The following is an 8,312-nucleotide window of genomic DNA, read 5'->3' on the forward strand; positions in this document are numbered from 1 at the left end:
AAAGGAAATTAAAAAAAAAAAAAAACGGTGGAAAATATGCAAAAATTACGAAGGGATCTTCATGTTTTGCCTTTTACTTTTCTTTAATAATTCATTTTAATGAAAATAACCTTTTTCAATTGTTTTAGCTGCAAAACTCGAACTTAATGCCCGTTTTATATTTGAAGGTGTCCGTCAAATCCTCTTGGACTACTTATTAATAATGAGGAACTAAACTTTGTTTTTATACATTTTACTGTGTTCGTCAACTCCTCTTGGGCTTCTTATTAATAAAGAGAAACTAAACTTTGTTTTTAAACATTTTACTGTTTAATTTTTCACTATTTCCTCATTTTTTTATTTTACTGTCCCAACGCTAAAAAGAGTATAGTCGCCTTTCATTATTTTTATGAAGATCCCTTTGTAATTTTTTTTGTATATTTTCCACCGTTTTTTTTTTTTTAATTTCCTTTGACTGAATATTTTGACTTACTCCTCGTACGTTTCGATTTCTTTTAACGAAGCAAGAAAAAAATTGTGCCAATAGTGCCAAAATGATAAAAAAAAACACATGTCCACACATACATAAAATGCTGCTCTCAAAGGGAAAACACATGCTGTTTTTTGTCAAATGTCTATTCCCCTTGTTCCGAATGTCTATTCTCTTTACTCCAAATACTCATTCTAATATTGAAATTAAATAATATTTAGACTTAAGCATATCAAATTTTTGGCCTTATCATAAAACAGTTTTCCGAAACAACATACAAGCGATTTCACAGAAATTGCTCTCTTTTGATTCTCTTGCTGTGTTATCTTTCGTCAACCCTCCCGATTTCAATCTCTATTTCTTTCTCTATACTCTCTCTCTCTCTCTCTCTCTGTCACTCTCTGAATAAAATATCACAACATATATATGTTTACTCGAAATTTGTAAATTTATATATGTTTACATTCACACATATTATTTTTATGAACCATTCATGCCCCAAACATAATATATTCTAACATATTAACATATGTGTCCCAAACATTTAGTGTTAGTTTAGGAACATTACATGTTTGCACTTAAATATATTGTGTTTAAAAATTGTGCCCGAAACACTTTTTGTTTATATCGGAACATATAAAAAACATATTTTTCTAACAGTGAAGAAAACATGTCGAATGAATGTTTTGGAACATATAATTCATAGATTTAGCAAACAAAATTATTTTTTATCCTTTTTGTCATTTTTCTTTTTATTTTAATAAAAGACATTCATTTCAAACTAATTAAAATCTAACTCGCATTGCAGAACACGCCTTATATTATTTCGAAGTCATCAAACGTAAATAAAACGTGTTGCGTGTCTGACCCTAATCTATGGCATTCGGGCATATCGTAAGTGAGCGATTTCGACCCTCTTTATTTACTTATACTCTTTGGTGATGGTGTATAAAGAAAGAAAACACCAACAGATTAACAACCAAAAACAATAGAAAAGGAAGATTGGAAAATGGGCGACGTCATACCAAAAGTTGCATTTACGGTGTTCGTTACATACACGTTCGTTCATTTTTAATTTGCAATATTTTTTGTTAAAAACTCACAAATGATGTTAAATTTTGTGTAAATAATAATGAGAAACTTTTGACCGATTGTTCTACGCCATTCCCTGATATAAATTTCTTTTTATTCTTAGTTTGATTTGTGGAACAAAAAATCATAAACGACACGTTTGCATCGAACGCCGTCAATGGTTTGATACCCTCTGCTGCCATTTTCCCATCTTCATCTTCCATTGTTTTTGTTAACAACCTTTCCATTCGTCTTCATTTTGGAATCTTCAATTATCAGGTAACATTCAGTGACGCTAACCTTTTGTGAAAAAATTGGTTCATAATTTTTTTACATTTGTAGATATTGAAATTGTGAAAGGAGAACAATATCGTTATGCAGCAACTTGTTAAAACTGGAAGGTAGAAGTTTGCAAAAAACTACGTTTTCCATTGGATAACAATACATGGAAATTGGAAATAGTGGAATAATAAACTAATATTTCAAGACCAGTCGATGCTGTTGATTTTTAATAAATATATTTAATGTATTAATAAAACATGTATATTATTGAAGACAAAATGCACCGATATAAATAAATAAAATTGTATTGAAACACGTAAGTAGGCAGTTCTAATTTTGAATTAAAAGGTTTATAGTTTCGGCTATAGGTCGATTAAAAAACATAGGATTGATGTTTTTATTTAAGTTTTATTTCCAATATTTCGGTTGACTTCGTCAAAACCGTTTTCGAGGCTGAAGTGAAACCAAGAACAAAAAACAGAAATTTTCAAATTTAATTACAAAAATCACGAACAAACAAAACCAAACAATAAATTATTTAACTACTATTACTATTTACATTTATTATGGTGTGCACAGCTTCACACTCTGTTTTACACTGAATTTAAATTTCTCTTATGTTTTTGTATTGTATGTCTATATATTCGAGCACAGTTCTCAATGTCTTTCTTGTAATTCATTCTCTCGTTAGGTGGAGTTTTGATAATGTGCAGCATTTCAAGAGTATATCTGCGTCTGTAGTTGTTTTCGTGGTCTAGAATTTTTACGTCTTCTAAGTTTGGCTTGTGACCTGTCAGCGCACAGTGGGCCGCAAGCGCTGTTTGTCAGTGGCTTTAATATCCGATTTGTGAGAAGATATCTAGTTTTCAGTTTTGTCATTGTAGTACCAATATATGTCTTTTTACATAAATTGGATTTGTCACCTTTACATTTAATCTTATAAATTACATTGATTTTATCGTCATTTTTGATTATAGTTTTAGTTTTACTAAATAATCCATTTACTGTTTTCGTAGTTTTTAACGCGAGCTGATATTTCTTTTTGTCGTACAAATTAGACTTGCAGAGTCTTTCCAAAAAGCCAGATATATATGTCACTGGCTTGTAAATATTAAGTTCTTTTTCGGTATTTCCATCTTTGTTGATAATCTGCTTAGATTTTACTTTATATATTAGATATTGATGAACAAAATGGACTACGATTTAAAGATGAAGGAGAGTGTACACGATATGTGTACGTATAAGCGATTAAAAGTGGATCCAACTTCGAGACTTCAGACAAAGAATAATAAATTAGTGGATAAACTATTTAACCTTAAAATTATTAGTGCACAGGAGAAAAACAAATTGACCAGTAGGACCGCAATAGCGCCAAGGATTTATGGACTACCAAAAATACACAAGGAGGGCACACCATTACGACCTATTCGCTCGTCAATTAACTCACCATCTCTTGCTTTCCTGATGATATTAAAGACTGGTGAATTCGAGGCGGAAGCCCCCGTAGCCAGAGACTTTTAAGTAATTCATCCGTTACTAGTTTGGAATCTCCCGCAATTTGGCGAAGATGTCTATAATATTCGGAAGGTTTTCTATTTCCTAATGCTTCATGGGAAAGAATCTGTTCGAGACGTTGTTTCTCCGACAATGTATTGCGGCTAATTAAAGCTGTTTTAAGATTAGTATAAGGTGTCGGTGAAGGTGTGGTTGAATCCTGAGCCCGAAGAGAAACATAAGTTGCTGCAAATCTATTATTCTCTTCAATAATATCAAATATTTCGGCGATCGTCTCCTCGGGTAAAACTGAAAGAACGTGGTCGTATTTGGTGTCTTCCGTGGTGATATTTGACCGCCTAAAGAGACTCTCTGCGCGTATAAACCAACCCTGGGGAAATTTGACCCAAAAAGGAGGTAACTTCACCGCGACAGCACTAATTTGTTGGACTTGTTCCGAGTTTGCCACACTATCTACCATTTTGCACTGATTTCGCAAAATTTTGACAGTGATAAAAGTAAGATACTAATTCTAATAATGGTAATTAAAGTTAATAATAATTAAAGTTAAAAAAAATCTTATGCTAAATTAAACTGTGTTACATAAAAAAAATAATGAAATTGGTCATCAATCAATGGTATCTCCCTCTACTCACTAAAAATTCACGTCTTTTTCTCTTCTTGTTGTATATGCTTCGAGCAGCATCTGATAACACGAGGTGATGAGAACTTAAATCCAATGTATCAAATAGAGCCGCTGCTTACATTCATTCGTAGTTATATCTCTCTATATTCATTTCAGCGAGATTAATTTTAATATGCGCAATTCGTTTTCATTCGGGGTCACCAATGTAGATAATCATCTTCTTAGTATCCACGATAAAATTATTGTTTAGAGAAGTCAGCCAATTATTTGTTTAGGGTGGTATTTTAGATACAAGATTGAGATCCTTCAGTCACACAACCAGTTTATATAAAACTCAAAATTACAGATTTATTTTAATAAGTAAATTACAAAAATTGATTTAAAATAACAAATATTTAAATGCTTTTAATGAGAGGATTGATTTTTGAATGAATATAATTTTATTGGAAAAAAATTACTGACGATTGACATATATTTCATTTCAAGCAAATGTTGCTATGTTATTATCAAGAAACCAAATTAAAATTTTCAAAGTAATAAGTTGGCAAAGTTAAAACAAGTCATTTACTACACAGGCTAATGTAGTCCAAGTGGGCACCACATGTGAAAGACTCGATAGCCTTTAAGACCAAAGTGAACAATCTGTTGATACAAGATGACGAAGTTTTAATCTTTTACGTTGTATCCTTGTTTCCAAGTATTCCCATAAACTTAGCGATTCAGACGATTGAAAGAAAATGGACGAAGATTGAGCACTACACAAAAATACCTAAGGACGTATTCAAAGATTTAGTAAAATTTTGCATCAAGGATCCAAGATATTTCAAATTTGAGGACAAGGTTTATGAACAACTAAAAGGCATGCTCATGGGATCCCCCGCTTCACCAATTATAGCGGACATAATTATGGAGGAACTTTTGGACGACGTATTTGAGAAGATAACTAAATCACGTTTAATAACTAAGTATGTAGATGGCATATTCGCGATAATAAGAAGATCAGACCTCGAAGAAACACTAAAAGCTTTAAACTCTTACAACCGACAAATTCAATTCACGAAGGAACAGGATCAAAAATTGCCATATCTTGACGCAATAATACACATACAAGGCAATCAACTTAAATTAAATTGGTACCAAAAACCAACAGCTTCGGGACGTCTACTTAACTTTTACTCAAATCATAGCAAACGTATCATAATCAATACTGCGACGAACTTCATCAGGAGAGTATTCAACATTAGTGATCCTAGTTTTCATTTCGAAAATGGAGAGAAAATCAAAAGAATACTTACCAATAATGATTTCTCATTAAGGTCAATTCAAAATCTAATATATAAAGTAAAATCTAAGCAGATTAACAACAAAGATGGAAATACCGAAAAAGAACTTAAAATTTACAAGCCAGTGACATATATATCTGGATTTTCGGAAAGACTGTGCAAGTCTAATTTGTACGACAAAAAGAAATATCAGCTCGCGTTAAAAACTACGAAAACAGTAAATGGATTATTTAGTAAAACTAAAACTAAAATCAAAAATGACGATAAAAACAATGTAATTTAAAAGATTAAATGTAAAGGTGACAAATCCAATTTATGTAAAAAGACATATATTGGTACTACAATGACAAAACTGAAAACTAGATTATGTTCTCACAAATCGGATATTACAAACCCATGGAGCAAAAAACAGCGCTTGCGGCCCACTGTGCGCTGACAGGTCACAAGCCAAACTTAGAAGTCGTAAAAATTCTAGACCACGAAAACAACTACAGACGCAGATTTACTCTTAAAACGTCTTTGGCGCTATACGAAGTTCAACTTTCTTCAAAATTAGTTCATTTTAACTAAAAGAAGGGGTCACTGTTTTCTGGGTGTCTTATACGTCCTTATAACTATTCCAGGTAAAAAATACAACAAATAATGCCCTTAAAGAAGAAAATATTACAGGGTGCTAGGTATTTGCAAATGTTTTGGACAGGCCGAATAATACGATTCTTTACCTTTCGGGAATACAATAATATTATTATGGGAGATATACCTAGATTAAGTTCATGGTAGGGCTAGTTGCAAATGTTTTGAACAACATTGTATGCCACAAAACACGATTTTTTAAATTCATCTAAATTGTTAACCAAAATTTCTTCTGACTGGTGTGTAAATTTGGGGGTTGTTTTTAGTCAGCTTTTTCTCAATGTGTTTTTATTTTTATTTATATTAGATAGAGTCAAGCCGCTAGACCAGATATGACCCAAAAGCTACACAATTTCATGAAAAAATTGACTTAATTTATAACAATAATGTAGTGTCTTTCACATTTGAATCTCTATTTGTTATACAGGTTTCAATCTGTCATCACTTCATCCATTTTTATATACTTTTATTAATATCCATTTTAAGTACTAAACTTCGCGTTACATAGCAACCCTATTTAAATCGTTACAGTATGTGTTTAATATTCAATCAGATAATGTCGTTGCGTAATTGATCATATTGTCTTTTTATTGTTTAATAAAGTAGTAGTTATGCTTTAATATAACATTACGTGTTCATCATTATTTTATAAATGGATTCTATCAAAATCAAATAACAATGGCTGACGAACAAATGAAGAAATTGCTAGAAGCAATAACATCTATGACTTCTGCATTGGCTCAACAGCAAGCAACAACCAGCACAAGCATCAACATAATTTCTAACTTTGAGCCGTTCAACCCAAATACAGAGGCATTTCAAACTTATAAAGAACGCCTGGAAATTCATTTTCAATTAAAAGGAGTTTTCGGTGACAAAGACCTGTACGCAAAGTTGTTGTTACAGTACGTGGGTAGCGACAACTACACGGCATTATCAACACGACATTATGAGGAACTAATTTCACTTCTAGAACAACAATTTTGTCCGAGGAGAAACATTCTTTTTGAGCAACATCGTTTTCTTTCTGAGGTACAGAACGAGAACCAGACAATTGCTGACTTTGTTACTACATTGCAGAAAAGAGCATCAACATGTGAGATGTGTGTGTGTGTGTCAGAAGTCGGCTGCAGATATTTTTTAAGAGCACAGTTCATCAGAGGTCTATGCGACAATACAATAGGGGAACAGTTGCTTCAAAAACCGGAGGACTCTTTCAGTCAAAAAAGCAAAAATTTTAGAAGCTTCAAAAATAATTAACAATGAAATATCAAATACAACCAGTGATGTGCATCATATGCGGCAATCGATCATCAGAAGAGTGGTAATCGATATCAAAATAAGCGATCGGCGTTGTCACTTAGCACTAAAATCAATTACAAGTATTTGGGAATTGAAGGATTATGTCTACGATGTGGTAAAGATACCCACCTATCAAACGAGTATAAAATCGATAAAAACATGTTCGATGTTCCATATGTAAGAAGGTAGGTCATGTAAAGGAAGTGTGCATAAACAACAAAATTGCAACAACGTAAACAGAATTCATATACAACATCATATGTCAAATCGTATTCATCGGATGACGATGGTGTTAATCAAATTATCGACATTTATAATAAAACCATCACCAGAATTAAAGAATTTTTTTACAACAGTACTCATCAATGGGCACAAGCAAACCTTCGATGTAGACTCCTGTGCACGGTATACATTAATACCAAAATCTGACTTTGATCAATTAACCTTAAAAATACCAATCGAAAAAAACATCAATTGCATTCCGTTCCTATACAGGTGATATTTTTGTGCCAATTGGAGTTGTCAACGTAAAAGTTGTTTACAAAGGTAAATGTTCAACGGAACAAATGTACATTGTGCCGCCGAAGCATACGCTGTTATTAGGAAGAGTGTGGATAAGGCATCTGAAAATCAATTTAGATGACGTGGATCGCAATGGAACTGAGGTAAACAGCTGTAAAGAAACAAACACAGATCAAATAGTAACAGAATTAGTTGAAAAATATCCCGACATATTTGAACAGAAATTCGGTTGTATACCAAATTTGATTTGCTCTCTCAAATTATAGGATGGATCGAAACCAGTATTTATATGGGAAAGGCAAGTTCCTTTTTCTCTTCGAGAGAAAGTTGAACATGAACTTGACAACTTGGAACGTGATGGTATAATTTCAAAAATCAATACAAGTAACTGGGGATCGCCATTGGTAGTTATACCGAAACCAGATGGTAATATACGACTCTGTGTCGATTACAAAATTGCTGTAAACCCGCAACTGGAATCAGCACACTACTCCATTAAAAGAATTGATGAAATTTTCAACTCTTTGAAAAATGCAAAATATTTTTGTAAATTGGATCTTTACAAAGCATACCTGTATGTTGCCGTTGATGAAGAAAGCAAAGATGTGCA

The 8,312-nt window shown here is 32.5% G+C and overlaps 1 long non-coding RNA gene across 1 annotated transcript; it reads left to right on the forward strand.

Moving 5' to 3' along the window:
• The first annotated feature begins 1,213 nt into the window (after positions 1-1,213).
• On the forward strand, positions 1,214-2,142 carry LOC142237949 (uncharacterized). The gene is made up of 2 exons (XR_012722600.1): positions 1,214-1,819; positions 1,883-2,142. It is a non-coding gene; the product is annotated as an uncharacterized LOC142237949 (long non-coding RNA).
• The last annotated feature ends 6,170 nt before the right edge of the window (positions 2,143-8,312 follow it).

This window comes from Haematobia irritans, chromosome 5 (genome assembly GCF_050003625.1).
Source record: "Haematobia irritans isolate KBUSLIRL chromosome 5, ASM5000362v1, whole genome shotgun sequence".
NCBI lineage: Eukaryota > Metazoa > Arthropoda > Insecta > Diptera > Muscidae > Haematobia > Haematobia irritans.